This window comes from Notamacropus eugenii, chromosome 5 (genome assembly GCF_028372415.1).
Source record: "Notamacropus eugenii isolate mMacEug1 chromosome 5, mMacEug1.pri_v2, whole genome shotgun sequence".
Taxonomy (NCBI): domain Eukaryota; kingdom Metazoa; phylum Chordata; class Mammalia; order Diprotodontia; family Macropodidae; genus Notamacropus; species Notamacropus eugenii.
The window spans coordinates 248,401,806-248,418,808 of NC_092876.1; positions in this window are offsets into that span (position 1 = coordinate 248,401,806).

Genomic DNA, 17,003 nt, shown 5'->3' on the forward strand with positions numbered 1-17,003 from the left:
TACATTCCTTTTAAAAGAACCCATTTAAACAATTATTTATCATTATAAGGCATTATTAAACATATCTATCATATCAAATTATGTTTTGAAATTAATTATTAAACTCATTGAATTATTTGACCAACAAAGAAAGCTAATGATAGCATATTTTTATCTGCTTTTAACATAGATTGTGTATTGGTAATATTTTTTTCTGGGTAATTAATCATTTTATTAATCAAGTTAGTAGATAATAAAAGGCAATGGCACTCTCTAATGCCAAAGACTCTTCATAGGACCCACTAAAGGCTTATATGCCCTCAGAAGAGTAGGTATTCCAGAGGGTAGCAATTAACTCTGATTGGTTAACAATTAATGAGAAGAAAGAATATTATAATGAAAAGCTGGGAATGTGACTCTGATTATGTCATTTATTTCCAGACCACCCCCAGCCCTGGACAGTTAAGATAAAGGATCTACCATCAAAGCCTGAGTAGAATACAATGGATGATCTAGGTGGGGTAAAGTTTTGGGCAAGGACAGAGATCTCCTTCAAAATGAAAAAAAAAAACCCAAACAAACCTGGATTTTCCCAATAATTGGCTATTTAATAATCATGTCTCTCATAATGGAACTCAGTTCCAGATGAGTTATTTAATAAATGCTTGATAACTGACCAATTGGCATCTATATTGTGGGTGAACTGGGATCTTCACCCTCTGGTCCCAGCATGAAAGAATAAGTCAGAAAGAAAGAGACTGTCTCTGTCTCGCCAGTTTTAAAGACACAGACTGTTCCAGTTACATAGCCAAGCAAAGGAGGCTGCCCTCACCCAGTAGAGATACATAGTGCTTCCATGTCAGTCAGTCTGGGAAAGCCCAGACAAGCTTGGTTATATATCTCCCTCTCTGAAATTTACCCTCCCAGTAAATGGGCAGAGGTACATTTTTTTTTAACATAGTCTTCATCCCAAATTCAGGTCAATTTTCTGCTGCTTCTGGGAGGCACATGCACTTGTTTCCCCAGAATCATATGGACAATATTGCATAATCATATACATATACAGATGAAAATAATAATAATTTTCCCCAAATACAGATTCAACAAAATAAGAAACACTTCACAAAGTTTAGCAAATATTTCTCCTTACAGAGTCTTAGTCTAATAGGGCTTTTCTCAACACATAAACAAAATAATGAAGAAAGACTAAAGAAAGCTGGCTTCCATATTGAAAAGAAACCTGGTCCACACTGAACCTTCTGAACTAGATGGAGCTCTCCCCAGGGATCTGTGGTCAATTTGGCATTACTCCATTCTTGAATGAGAAAGTTGTCCTACATGGAAACTCAATGATCCCTTCAGTACATAAGACCATCTAATGGGCATCTGCATAAAACATCATGCCTGGATAGGTGTGGTCCCATGTGTGACTTTGGGTGTGTCTTTTAACCTGTGTCCCACCCCAGCCTCAGTTTTCTCATCTTTGGAATGAAGGCTCTCCAGGTCCAAATCTCTGATCTGATCATGCCATTTTTCTATGTGTATTGGTAATATTGGCAAAAATGATTGAGCGTGAAAAAAGCTTTGCTTCAAAAAGTATTTGTTCTTTTTCATTAAAGTTTCATTAATATGTTCCATTTTACATTACATTTACAGATTACCCTCATTCTATAAGAGGATTATTGTAAAAAAGTAAAACAATTAAGTAAAGCTAATAATACAGTAACCTCATCTGATTGTGCATACAACATTCCACATATGCAGTAGTTTCAACCTCGCTATTAAAAAAAAGAAACTATTTTTCTCACTCCTAATCTTCTATCCATTGAAAAAGAAAAACAAACTCCTAGTAAGAAATATGCACAGAAAAGGCAAACAAATTCCCTCAATATTTTATGCAGATAACAAGGTGTGTGTGTGTACACGTATGTGTGTTTATATGTGTGTGTGTGTGTGTGTGTGTGTGTGTGTGTGTGAAATGGTGTGCCCTAAATCCATCACCTCTCTTGGATAGTAAGCTTCACCATTGGTCCTCTAGAATCATGAATGCTCATTGTTTTTTTGTCATAGTTCTTAAAGTTATCAAAGTTCTTTGTTCTTACAATAATGTTAGTATTAATCAGTTTATAAAAGTCTTCAAATTGTTTACTTTTATAATACTGATTTTTATACATTATTCAAGTTTTATATACCTCCATCTTCATCAGTTCACATAAATCTTTATTTTTAATATCTTTTTGAAATATGCCATTTCCTCATTTCTTACAGCTCAATAGTTTTTCATTATATTTATATACTATAACTTGTTCAGCCATTTTTCAATTCATGAAGATCCTCTTGTTTTCAGTGTTTTTGCCACTACAAAAAGAACTGCTTCAAGTATTTTGGGTACATATAGGACCCTTTCTTCTTTCTTTCATCTCTTTTGGATATAGACCTAGTAGTAGTATGGCACAGTCAAAAGGTTACTGGTTACTAGCTTTTTGTGTATAATTTGAAATTCCTTTCCAGAATGATCATACCTATTCACAAATCTACCAACAGTGCATCACTGTGTCCTTTTTTTCCCACAGCCCCTCACATTTTTTTAATTTTCCTTTTCTGTCATCTTTGTCACTCTGCTGGGTATGAAGTGAAATCTTGAAACTACTTTAATGATCCATAGTTATTTAGAGCATTGTTCATTCATATCTTTAGATGACATCAATTGTGGAATGTCTTATTTTTATTTAATTTTGAAACAGTTTCTTATATATCTTAGGAATGAGACCTTTGTTAGAGAAATTTAGCTGCAAAGATTTTGCCAAGTTTCTTTTTTTGTTGGCTTTATTTGATTTATTTATGTAAAAAATAACCTTTGATGTAATCAAAATATTAATTTTATCGTTGTTCTCCTTTCCCCCTTCTTTAGTCATGAAGACGGTATGGGGTGTTCAGGGAGGACTATGAGGGCTTGCAGAGCCCTTTTCAGGGCTGCTCATCTACCTTTGGCTTCTACCTGTCACCCAATTCTCACCTATGACTCCAAGAAGCTGTAAGATGCTCAGCAACCATATCCAGTAAAAACATTTTGGCACATGGGCTAAACCATCTCAAGGGTAGCTGATAGGCTACAAACAGTGTGGGGATTTAGGGGAATGTCTTCCCCAAGCATGTGACAATTTCCCAGTGGAAATGGGTGGATAAGAACAATTTGTTTGAATGACCATGAGCTTGGTAAGATATCGAAGATGCCAAAGTCATCTACCATGTCCTAGGCAGTTGTCTTGACTTTAGTCTTGTCACTTTGGTCACTCCAGAAGAGAGAGTAAAGATTATGACTTTGTTCCTGTATCTCTAATCTTAAAAAAAACTTTGACTCAAATTAATTTTTATTTAATGCACAGATTTCATGTGTCAGTAAGTATCAATTTATGGGGAATTTACGTACAACTTTCAAGAACCCAGAAAAACTTCAAGAGGAATGTTTATTTGTGAAAGAACATATATGACTAGTAAATTAGCCATGGCATGAAGAATACATGCAATAACCTTTTGATTTTTTTATGAAGTTAAAAAGTGGGCAATAAAGATGATAAAAATTTGTAATCTGTTTATCTGCCCAAATGACTTAATTTCTTTGCAATATTACAGTCTCACTAAACTAAGGTCAAATAAGAAGTAGATTATGCTGCATGATTAATGTGTATATTGCATTTGAACACAGCAAAGTCACCTAGTACAGTAGATAAGGTGTCATTATTAAGATCCATGAAAAAATGCAGTGAACCAGTGATGTTTGAAGGTACAGAAAATTTAACTGCAGTAATGACAAAACCACAATCTTCCTAATTAATTATTTCAGACACACCAAAGAACTTAGTCAACAGGAAGAAGGAAGGTTAGATAAAACCAATGAACCATTTTAGATTATTATTGTAAAAATTTACCGGTTATTGCATGAAATCTAAAATGTGACCATGGAAATTTGTATTTTATCCCTAAAGTGTTTTATTTTTGCATTAAAGTATGTTGGATACTCATGCTCATCAGTTTATTAAATATGACAAAGGAAAAAAACATCACTTATTAGGGTGTTGTAGGAGAGTAGGTGAAACCCATTTTTTTTTTTCAGAGTGTCTTTAAATTGGTCCAACCATTCTGGCAAAAAATTTAGAACTCTACTTCACCCCACCCCCCCAAAAAAATACTTATCAATAATATTGGCCAAATGCCAAAGGAAAGGACCTATATGTTCAAAAATATTCATTACAGCATTTTTTGTTGTGGCAAAGAAGTAGATAAAAATAGATGACCTTCATTTGGGAAATTACTGAAGAAAATTGTGCTGTAATAAATGATGAAAGGGACAGATTTAGGGAAACTTATATGAACTGAGGTAGAGTTCAGTGAGTAGAAAGAGAAAAATAATTTACATGTTGACTACAGTACTGTAAAGGAAAACAACTCTGAAAGATTTCAGAACTGATCAAAGCAGTGACCAATCATGCCTTTCAAAGAATGTTGATGAAACTTGACTCCCCCGTCTTGATAGGGGATAGACTAGAGCTTCACGTTTTTTGATATTGTCAATGCATTATTCTATTTTGCTTGACTATTATTTTTTGTTATCAGGGAAGGCTTCTATCGGATGGTTGAAGAAGACAGCATTCCAGTGAGTTAGTGAGTAATGATGGAAGTACGCAAAAAGAAATGATCATAATAGAACTATATGTAAACACAAAGAAGAAAATGTAAAAAGTTCAGAAGGACAGAATCATAAATAGTCTGCTTTTGTCACTATTATGCTAAATTTGATATACTTTCAAATATAATATAAATTCAATATACTTTCAAAAACTAATAGGAACCATTTCATACATAATCTTCCTTATTCTCTTTGTATTGAAATGGTCATGTTTGATCATGATTTGGTTCAGGATTTAAAAAAAACACATTCCTTGAGGACCTATTTTGGCAAAGTAGAGAAAATTTTTTTGGAAAAAAACCCACATACACTGCCCAGTAATGGAGCAACAGGTATTAAAGGAAGCATCATCTTTTGGACATGATGTAAAGCAAAATGGAAGTGCAGGTCCTAGGGAAAACAGAAGACATTGCCCACTAGAAGAACTTTTATAGTGTTTTTCATCCCTGTAAGGCTAATATTTTGTTCTTTTGATTTGCTGCTAGTTTTCACTCAAGACTAATTTTTTAAAAAAATCTTCCCTTTGAGAGTCTTAACCTCATTACTCACATGTGGTTGTCATAAATTAATTCAAATCTACCTCACAGCTGATTTACTATGCTTACAACAAGGAGATATTGCTGTGGAAATGCGTAGTTAAGAAATGAAATTCAGTCCTTTCATTTTGAAAGGAAACTGAGTCCTAGTGAGGTGAAGGGAGTTGTTAAAATTTACAGTGTTAGTGACACAGCTGAAACAGGACCTCCTGCCTCTGTACCTGCACACTTGAGTCCTTTCTCCTACACCATGTTAACACTCTAGGTGCAATGATATTCCAGTATATTTCTAATAATGTCATAAATATTGTGAAATATTAAAAAACAGTTAAATTTTGTTTTCTTCCAGAAAATAATTTATATGGCATCTATTATGGGGCATGTGCTGTGTTAAGAACTTTATCATTATTATCTCCTCTGACTTGCACAAAAATCCATGGGATGTAGGTCCTATAATTATCTGCATTTTACAAGTAAACTGAAGCAAACAGAAGTTAAGTGACTTGCCCAGGGTCACAAAGTTAGTATCTGAAGTCAGATTTGTACTAAGGCCTTCTTGACTTCAGGCCTGAGGCTATATCCACTTCATCATCTAGCTGCTACAATTAAAGAATAAAATTTAAATTTTAAATTCAAATTTTAAAATAAGTAGGAAACATAGAGCAAATATGTTGCAAGAAAGGGGTTTCTTATGAAAATGGATGGGGGGCGGAGCCAAGATGGCATAGTAGAAAGACGCACATACACATAGCTCCGAACCCACAACCCATAGAACAACTACAAAGAAGTAACTCACGGCGAATTCTGCACCCAGAGGCCACAGAACATTGGAGCGAGGGAGATTTCTGTTCCGGAGAGACCTGCAAACCTCTCGTAAAAGGTCCTTCGTGCTGCGCACTGGGCGCCGGGACTGGGAGCTGAGTACAGGCCTGCTGTGGCCGCGGCACCGAGAGGAACAGATCCGAGCGGGCTTCAGGGACGGGATCTCCAGCGGCCGCACAAGTACCTCCACCCACAGGTGACGGGGGTCGGTGAGAGAGTCCCTTTGGTGGGTCGAGGGGGGAGTGGGGTGCCCCCATGGCTCGGGCCCCCTCGGGAGACAGAAGCTGAGGGGCAGCAGCAGACCAGGGCTCCCCAAGCAGGCAGGAGCCTGGATCCATTGTTGAAGGTCTGTGCATAAACTCCCTGAGGGAACTGAGCCTGAGAGGCAGCCCTGCCCTCACCTGAGCCTCTGAATTTAATCTCACACTGAATAGCAGCCCTGCCCCCGCCCAAAGCCCTGAGGCTGGAAGCAGCATTTGAATCTCAGACCCCAAACACTGGCTGGGAGGATCAGGAGGTGAGGTGGGTGTGAGGAAAATATTCAGAGGTCAAGTCACTGGCTGGGAAAATGCCCAGAAAAGGGAAAAGAAATAAGACTATAGAAGGTTACTTTCTTGGTGAACAGGCATTTCCTCCCTTCCTTTCTGATGAGGAAGAGCAATGCCTACCATCAGGCAAAGACACAGAAATCAAGGCTTCTGTGTCCCAGCCCACTCAATGGGCTCAGGCCATGGAAGAGCTCAAAAAGAATTTTGAAAATCAAGTTAGAGAGGTGGAGGAAAAGCTGGGAAGAGAAATGAGAGACATGAAGTCAAAGCATGAACAGCAAATCAGCTCCCTGCTAAAGGAGACCCAAAAAAATGTTGAAGAAAATAACACCTTGAAAACTAGCCTAACTCAATTGGCAAAAGAGGTTCAAAAAGCCAATGAGGAGAAGAATGCTTTCAAAAGCAGAATCAGCCAAATGGAAAAGGAGATTCAAAAGCTCACTGAAGAAAATAGTTCTTTCAAAATTAGAATGGCACAGATGGAGGCTAAGGACTTTATGAGAAAGCAAGAAATCACAGAACAAAGCCAGAGGAATGGAAAAATGGAAGATAATGTGAAATATCTCATTGGAAAAACAACTGACCTTGAAAATAGATCCAGGAGAGACAATTTAAAAATTATGGGACTACCTGAAAGCCATGATCAAAAGAAGAGCCTAGACATCATCTTTCATGAAATTATCAATGAAAACTGCCCTGAGATTCTAGAACCAGAGGGCAAAATAAATATTCAAGGAATCCACAGAACACCGCCTGAAAGAGATCCAAAAAGAGAAACTCCTAGGAACATTGTGGCCAAATTCCAGAACTCCCAGGTGAAAGAGAAAATATTGCAAGCAGCTAGAAAGAAACAATTCAAGTATTGTGGAAATACAATCAGGATAACACAAGATCTAGCAGCTTCTACATTAAGGGATCGAAGGGCATGGAATAGGATATTCCAGAAGTCAAAGGAACTAGGACTAAAACCAAGAATCACCTACCCAGAAAAACTGAGTATAATACTTCAGGGGAAAAATTGGTCTTTCAATGAAATAGAGGATTTTCAAGCATTCTTGATGAAAAGACCAGAGCTGAAAAGAAAATTTGACTTTCAAACACAAGAATGAAGAGAACCATGAAAAGGTGAACAGCAAAGAGAAGTCATAAGGGACTTACTAAAGTTGAACTGTTTACATTCCTACATGGAAAGACAATATTTGTAACTCTTGAAACATTTCAGTATCTGGGTACTGGGTGGGATTACACACACACACATGCACACACGCACACACACATAGAGACAGAGTGCACAGAGTGAATTGAAGAGGATGGGATCATATCTTAAAAAAAAATGAAATCAAGCAGTGAGAGAGAAAGATATTGGGAGGAGAAAGGGAGAATTGAATGGGGCAAATTATCTCTCATAAAAGAGGTAAGCAAAAGACTCATTAGTGGAGGGATAAAGAGGGGAGGTGAGAGAAAAACATGAAGTCTACTCTCATCACATTCCACTAAAGGAAAGAATAAAATGCCTACTCATTTTGGTATGAAAACCTATCTTACAATACAGGAAAGTGGAGGATAAGGGGATAAGCAGAGTGGGGGGAGATGATAGAAGGGAGGGCATGGGGAGGAGAGTGCAATTTGAGGTCAACACTCATGGGGAGGGATAGGATCAAAAGAGAATAGAAGTAATGGGGGACAGGATAGGATGGAGGGAAATATAGTTAGTCCTATACAACACAACTATTATGGAAGTCATTTGCAAAACTACACAGATTTGGCCTATATTGAATTGCTTGCCTTCCAAAGGGAAGGGGTGGAGAGGGAGGGAGCTAAAGAAGTTGGAACTCAAAGTGTTAGGATCAACTGTAATGTTCTTACCACTAGGAAATAAGAAATACAGGTAAAGGGGTATAGAAAGCTATCTGGCCCTACAGGACAAAAGAGAAGACAGAGACAAGGGCAGAGAGGGATGATAGAAGAGAGAGCAGATTGGTCATAGGGGCAATTAGAATGCTTGGCGTTTGGGGGGGGAGGGGAGAAAAGGGGAGAAAATTTGTAACCCAAAATTTTGTGAAAATGAATGTTAAAAGCTAAATAAAAAAAAAAAAAAAAAGAAAATGAATGACTGACTTGGGGTTGCATTGCCTGATGGTCTGTGGTCAATATCAAAGTCACATCTACAATTTGCGTGTCCTCTCACCAAGCATTAGAACTTCCCCAAAGACATTTGTTCTTCATAGAATTAACATAATGTTGATGCATTTTTAATGACTAGGCATTCTTTAGGTGTATATGTTTTTCCTACTTTTAATTTCATATATTTTAATGAAAATACATCTCTCTAGACACATTGAGCTCTACTTTGAAATAAAGGGAAAAAGATGAAATAAAACAAGTTAATAAAATGACAAACAGTATTGATGGGTTGCAGACTCTGGGAACCTCCTTGAATTCTCCTTGAATCTTTGGGCAGTCTCTTGGGGCCCATAAGCTTTTCATTATCACTATGCCTAAATCTCTGTTGTATTCCCCACCCTTGATCCTATCAAAATCCCATTTTCCTGGCTGCCGGCCACTCCCATCAAGATCCTCACTAGATTTAATCTACATTCACCCCAGGTTACTGGTCATTCCCAAGACTTCTGGACATTCCAGGTTGACCGCCCCTATTAAGACCATTCCTGGGGCCCCAAACTACTTGGCAGCACCTGAATTCTTCCCTCAGTCTTTTTCTGTATTCAAGTTCCATTCTGCCTCCATGAAGGCGCTCAGATTCAATCCCGCTCAGACTCTGTCTAGCTGAGATTCTATCTGGCCGTCTTGTTTAATACAAGCATTACAAATGCTTAGGCTCCTTAAGAGTCAACTCAGCATAGCGAATCTTTAATAAACTTTATTTTTCTTTGGCTTTAAGAAGGCTTGTGTCAAATTCATTCGAGTAGGACCCGGTGTGTCGGTATTTCAGGCTCTCTAGCACCCTGTTTCTCAATAGTATCACATCCTTATGATCTCATCTTTCTACTGAGAGATGTGTTACACCCCGTGTTTTCTATGTTCAACTTCCTTTTCGGTGGCTTTCATTTGCATTTTACTTGCGACATATGTTGTCCTCTCAGGTCTGCTTTCTTTTCTGTTTTACTTCATGAACATCTTCCAATTCCCCTCTACCCCGAGTAGAAAAAAAAAAAAATTCTTATGTTTCTCACTGATCAGATCCTACCCATTTGGAAGGAGTTCTACTATGCAATTGATAACTATCTGAATTTTGCCTGAGTACTTGTCTAGCTAAGTGTGGAAAGGATCCTCACTAGAATGCTGGTCACTGGTTAATGAATTTCCTTTGACCACATCAACCTCTTAGAGTGGAGATGGTCTGAAATTTACTTCAGTGGAAGGAGTACCCATATGTGAAATGCCAGATCCTAGAAGCCTTGAAGAAAGCTGTGTCTTTATTGGTAGAGATTGGCATTTTCCTTATTTAGTAAGAGGTCATGGTGTGTTATTCCATTTAGCTTTAAATGTATAAACTAAGCCTCCTTCTGCTACTGTTACGATTGATTTTGGTTTTGAGATTCAGTTCTGTTTTGTCTGTGGCTAATGCACCAGAAAGACAAAAGCTTCTGTTTCCTCATCTGTCAAACAAGGGGGGTGGACTAAATGATCTCCAAGGTCACATCTAGCTCTCACATCCTGTGATTCTAATAATGTGCATTTAAACCGCATTAGGGAGAGTGATAATCTCTCTTAGCCTAGACAGTGGTAAATAATGTACAGCTTTTCAATTAGAAAATGAACAACCCACAAAACCACTTTTCTCCTGCAATTCTATTCAGATTGTTTTGAGTCCTTCAGTTGGCCATAAGTTAGGGAGATATGGGCTTAAAGAAAATTCCTATCAATTCAACTTGATCTGTCAGTGGCATAGGACAGCTTACTTTTCTTTTAGAATATTCTGAATGAGTACAGTTGGAACCTTCCCAATGACAAGCCAGGGAAATCCAGAATAATGGAGTTCTTCATAAGGAAGTTACAAACCTCCTTAAACCAAAACCAAAGAAAAGCATCCCCAGCATTGGTAAGCACAAACACTAAGTTAGAGATTCTTCACCTGTGGTCCAAAGACTCCTAAGTGGTCCTTGGTTGTATTTCAGGGATTCCCTAAACTTGGATGAGGAAAACAAATGTAGCAAAAATACATCATTACTTCCTTGGAATTGCTTCTGTTTTTAATCTATGAATTTTTATTCATTTAAAAATATTCTACCAAACAACAGTTGACACAGTTAGAAAAGATACAACAGATTATCTTTGAAACTGAAAAGCTTCTACACAGACAACGTTAATGAGTCTAGTATAAGAAGGCAAATGGTTGAGTGAGAAAACGAAATCCTTATATCAAATTTTTTGGATAAGAGTTTGCAATCCAAGACATATAAACAATTTTTATTATCTATCAATCTTCCCCTCCCCCTGTCATTCCCAACAGATCAATGGCCAAAGGGTACAAATAGTTGAGAGAGATTTTACAAATACATACCTTTCCTATTTCCATTGACTTGCAGAAAACTCGTGTTGGGCCTTAAAAAAATAATGGAACAAACAGTCTTCCTAAAAATTCTTTGACAGAAGTTTCTTGATGTATGCCCTCCTCCAACAAAATGCATTATTTGTGTACGTTAGTAGCAAATTTTACCTCTTCTTTAAGTTGAGAGGTAAGTGCTCCTTTAAATCCCTATGCTGGATTTGTTTTGGATCTCATGAACTTATTATTTTTATATATTTTACATTCAAAGAACCATTTTTTCCCCAACATTCTGGCTTAGGTAAATGTGTTTTTCCAAAAGAAACTTTTTTAAAATTCATTTTCCCCATAGATTCACCGAGTGGGACAAAGGTGTAGTTCTTTCATCATGTTTATTTTGTAGATACATTTTTAGTAAAACTCTGCTCTGCTTTGTGTCTGCCTGTTTTTATAACTGATGTTGGATTTCTTCTGATATTTTGTATACTGAATCATTGTTTTAAAAGTGGAAAATCAGAGAAAAATAAAACAGATAAATATAGGAAATTCATTGTTTGCAAAGTGAACAACATTTCACTTTTTTCAAAGAGATTTATTTTCTTATCTGGTTAGACTAAATGGAAACATTTAATAGGGGCAATGTTTTATATCAACAATACAAATAGTTTGGAACTTATTTGGTGAATATTCTACATAGCTACAGCAAAACATCCTTACAGATATGTGAATATAACACTTTGAGATTGTGATCACACTTTTCATGAGAAGAACTTAGCTCTAAAACACAGTAGGCCCTCAAGCACATGTTGAGTGAAAATTAAAATTTCTTTTTATTGTAGGGTATTCTAGGGTATAATACCTGGTAATTCTTCAAGCAGAATCCACTAGTACAGAACATATGCTTGTTTATAGATAGTATATTTAGATCTATTTTTCAAGATGTAATAAATTCCTTTCTTAATAATTCTATTTAATTTTCTTAGATTCTCAGTTTTCATTGTTCTTGCATTAGGTTTGTGGTTACATGACACAAAATCTTAGAACTGGAGAATTTGTCCTAGAACTAGGAGGTTCTGCATAACCCCTTCCTGACTGTCTCCAACGTCCATAGGTCCATGTCTATCTTCCAGGTTGACCTGAGTTGAAAAATGATTCACTGTGCTTTTTTTCCTTAGACTTTCTGTTTACTACTCAATCTAGAATCTAGCAGGGATGAAAGTGAAGATTTCTATAGAGGAAGGAAGTTGAGGGATTTTGCTGGAAATGACCTGTAATTTTTCTCAATGAAGTAGGGGTTTAGTTCATTTGTTATAAATGTAGAAGATAGTATTGGGGTTGATTGGTTGAAAAAAGAGATAGTTGTTTTAAATATTTACTGTGAGAAACACAACACATGATGAAAGCTGACTAGAAAGGCAATGAGTGAACAGTGGTGTTGACTAGCTGAGGTTAAAAGCAGGATAAACTTACAGTGGGGACAATTAGTGGGAAGGGTATTATTGTGTAATGGATAGAGAGGCAAAGACTATGCAAGTTGCATAGCAGATCTGCATTGGTAAGGAAGTTTCCTTTTTAGAAGAGTCCTATGCTAATGGAAGAGGAAATCAAGGCAAATTTGTGACTTTCTTTAATAAAGCAGTCTGGAAATAGTGGTGAAAATGTCAGATGATGGAATTTACCCATGTTTGAGTATAGAGAGGTTGGGAAGAGAGACAATTCGAGGACATAAAAGATTGTGGGAATCACTGAAGTAACAGATCATTGAATCACAGCTGGATATGGAAATAAATGAAACTAGAGTATGGTAGAAAAATTTAGGAGGTGAAGGATTTGGGAAGGAGTTTAGAAAACGTGGCAGGTTTGGGGCTTTAAAAAAAGACCAGAGATTGAATTGGGGTAAGAGAGATTTGGGTAGTTTAAGAAATTAAAGGAGGAAAAAGACTTGAACTGAAAGAAAATGAGTCAAGCTGAAAGAGAAAAATTTGAGGAGCATTTGAGCAGGAAGGCTTAATAAGAAATAGGAGGAGAAGTAAGTAGATAAGAACCCAAAGAGAAAGAGAAGGAAGGATCAGGAAACATAAAAAGCTTGAGCTTCTGAAGGAGAAGAAATAACAAAAGAGAAAATTTGAGGAGAAGGAAGTTACAAACACAAAATATGAACTTAGGAATAGTGATGAGTGTAGTTGTCAAGGTGCTGAAGAGGTAAGAAGGAACAAGAACTGTGGACCTAATGACAGCCACAAACAGTTTGTCATGAAAGTTCTTCAGGGGAGCTAATAATTAGAAGGAAAAATAATAACTGAGGATCTTCAGAAAAAAATATGGAGAAAAGGGAAAATTTTGCAATAATGTACTTCATAGAGTACATATTATGTATGTATTTCTGTGATGATTGAATGACTATTTCCAGTGCTTAAAATGCTCTTCTGGAAGAGAAAGCAAATGAGTGGAGGGATTTAAATTAAGTCTTTATACTTTTCAGGTTATTAGGGAAAATGAAATGTTCCTTTAAAATTTAGAAAAGAGGAATGTCAATGTGAAAAGCAGAAAAACAAAAGAATCTGAAGAGTCAGAAGAAAATCTTCATTTCTGTCAGGAAGAAAGAAGATAGAAGACTGAAAACCAACGGAGAAAGGAAAGGAGGAACACTGAAAGAATCTTGAATCAGAAACAGATGTTTGCGTTACTTTTAGAGTAGATTGCTGAAATTTTTAAGAAAAGAAATTTTTCCTGAAGAAAAGGGAGCTGAACCTCTGAGGAAGAAGCAAATACTTGTCTTCTGGGGAAAGATGATATGGCTACAGAGGTACTGTGAGATGGAAAATCATCCATCAAGCTTAGAGGAACAAGACATGAGTAAGGTAGTTGGTGTTGAGGGGTAGTAATCTTATAACAACCATAGAGATACCTACTGTCTTCTCAAGACAAGTTTCTAGGACATGAGAAAAGATCTTTAAAAACCCATTAAATTAAATGACTCCTCTCTCCCATTGGTGATTCAGATGGACTCATATCATACTTCCAAAAGAAATCTAAAAAATATTGTTAAAGGTTATGAAGACCTGAAGAACACAGGTGAAATCATCACCACTATGGCAAGAGATTCAAGAGAGAATAGCTGGGTAAGAAGATGGCCTTTGAAGAAAAATTTGAATGTCTGATCCCTCAACTTAAAATTTTGATAATATGGCCTCCTGACCAGAGATCAAATGTGCTTAGCAAGGTAAGAATAGGATTACCTTTAATTTTGGAAATCTAATCAAAAGTAACTTAAACTGAAAAAGAAGAGTGGAGAGAAAACTACCAATAGCTAGATACCACAGAATTGCTAAAATGTAATAAATACAGAACATTTAGATTTCAAGAGGGAAAAATTAAAAGGGTTCAGAGAAAGAGCAGGTAGTATCTCTTGGCCTACAATTCCACAAGTGGAGCAGTTTAGAAAGATGAGGAAACTCAATGAAATTCTCAAGATGAAAAGAAAGGTAATTCTGATGGGGAAAAAGGGGTTAACAGTTTTTTGTGTTGCATATTCCTCTGGCAATGTGGTGAAACCTATGGACCCCTTCTCAGAGTAAAAATTTTAGGTGCACAAAATAAAATATGCAAGATTACAAATGACTTGTATTGAAGTACAATTATTTGTAAAAAATGTTTTTAAGAACCTACAACTAAGAACCACTGATCTATAGGGACTAGTGTGAATAAAGAGGGAGTTCATCAACTGATGTACATTAAAAACAAACAAACAAATGAGTATGGAAGCAAGGATAAGTAGTAGAGGATAAACAGAACAGCAGGGCATTAGTGTTTAGAGTGCTAAAACTCTGAATGAATTGAAGCTTCTGAGGAAAGTCATGGAGAGCAAAAGAGTAATTTTTAAAGCTCTATTAGGAAAGAGAGAGATATCAAAGAAATGATAGGATTGGGGAAAATGTGACAGTGCTAAAATGATAGAGAAAAGTCAGAATTTTTCAATACTTATTTTGTTTCTGTTGTGTCTTTCAAAGAGAATGCCCTTTGGACTAGAAAGGAGAGAGCAAATGCAGACGATAAAAAATTGATAATGAACAAGGAGATTCTAAGAGAGTACCTGCTTCTCTTGATGAATTTCAAATCATCTGATCCAAATGAACTATATTCTTGGGTACTGAAAGAACTGGCAGATGTGATTGATGACTCATTGACAGTGATCTTTGAAAGATCCTGTGAAGCAGGAAAGAAAGTGTTGAATTTTAGGACAAATGTCCTGATTTTTATAAAAGGAATGGAAGCATAAAGTACTGGCTTGTTATCAATTTATGGAAAAATTTTCCAACATATCCTCATCATGATCATCATTACAGTCATTCTCTTCATCTTAAATTTGATGGAGTTCAGATAGAAGTGGTCTTAGGACAAATCACTATCCTTTTAATTCTTTTATAATTCTGATATCTAATATCTATTGCACAGGTGGATATAAAGATTTTTTTTATAATTATTGTGTGTGTGTGTGTGTGTGTGTGTGTGTGTGTGTGTGTGTGTTTTACTAGATGGTTTAGCATAGTGGAAAGAGTGCAAGCCTCAGAGCCAGGAAGACGTGTAATAGGAAAATTACTTGACCTTTTCAGAACTCTACTATGTGTTCAGTGGTCCACATGGGGCTCACAATGCTTCTGAGTGTGGCTTGAATGAGATTAAATGTAATTAGGAAGTATTAAAAAGATAAATAGAAATACAATAAAACATGGAGAATGTTGATATATTATTTTCTAAGTTAATGTGTTTTGCTCAGGGGTCATGGTTGACACTATTTTTTTTAGTTTGATACCACTGATTTAAGCAACTCTCCAAAATCATAGTTTGGAGAGAAGGTACTGACCTGCACTGGTAGAAGGAATTTCCTCATTCAGGAGTTTCCTGTATCACTGAATCACAGGTCGAGTCTCTATCCCTACATAGGGAATGTGGCACAAAACTTTTTGACTAATAAGGACATGTAATAAAGAAAAAAAAAAGGGAAACCATTGAGTAAGAAGCACTAATACAACTAGTGGTGAGGAGGAAGAAGCCAGGAATTATGAATATAGTTGGGCCAGAGGTTTTAGTGAAAGGCTTCTGAACATGCCATCCATTCAGAAATCTTTTATTCTAGGGAGAGGCACATATAATTATGAGTCCAAGAGCTGGATCTAAACCAAGAAAATCACTTATAGAGCAAAGGACAGACAACATAAAAGTGCTATTAGATAAAGTACTATTAGAGTATACAGAGATAAAAGGTAGTCAGTTAATCAGTAAATTAGCTCTTTAAGGTTTGCAAAGTACTTTACAAATATTATCTCATTTGATCCTTATAATAACCTTGAGAGGCAGGTGCCATTATTATACCCATTTTGCGTATGAGGAAAGTGAGGCAAAAAGAGATTAAGTGACATGCCCAGGGTCGAAGAGCTACTGACTGAGCAAGATTAGAGTATAGGTCTTCCTAACTCCAGGTTCTGTGCTCTATCCACTGTACCACTGAGCTGCCTATTTACAAAGTAATTTCAAGAAAGGGTGCCAACATTAAGAAGGGGTGGTGGTGATTTAGACAGGAGTTTTGACAAGCTTAAAAAAACACCTAAATCTCTAGCCTAACATTGGGTTGTAATATGGGCCATCTTCCATAAGAGTAGTTATCTGTAAAAACTAGTGATAATTAAAATGATGATGACGATAATGATGATGATTATAAACTGTAATTTATACAGAGGGAAAAAATGCAAAAAGAGATCATAACATTTTGAGAATATAGAATACTTCTCCCTGAAAAATGTTTTTTTTGTTGTTGTTGTTTTTGAAAATGGGTGCCAAATGACATTTTTTAGCCAAAAAATTTATCATTGTTTTCATGTAGACACAGTCTAAGCTGTCTTTCTTAACTCTAAGGTCCCCTC